Here is a 210-nt window from a genome sequence, read left to right as displayed (position 1 = left end):
CGATAGGCATGTATCAAGTGGTAGTCAATAGCTTCGTTCCCTACCTCACCGGCGAACAGGGTGCTCGGTTGACTGCCCCTGAGACCAGCTTCCAAGTACGTAGATAAATAGTTCATCTTTCTGTTTATCTCATTTCTGGTCTTTACCACGGGCCTGATCTTCCCACCCTCGGACTTTTGCATAACGGGCGTTATAAGCTCACAATCCACG

The sequence above is a fragment of the Habropoda laboriosa genome, unplaced genomic scaffold, assembly GCF_001263275.1.
Source record: "Habropoda laboriosa isolate 0110345459 unplaced genomic scaffold, ASM126327v1 scaffold99, whole genome shotgun sequence".
NCBI lineage: Eukaryota > Metazoa > Arthropoda > Insecta > Hymenoptera > Apidae > Habropoda > Habropoda laboriosa.
This window is presented reverse-complemented; position numbering follows the sequence as displayed.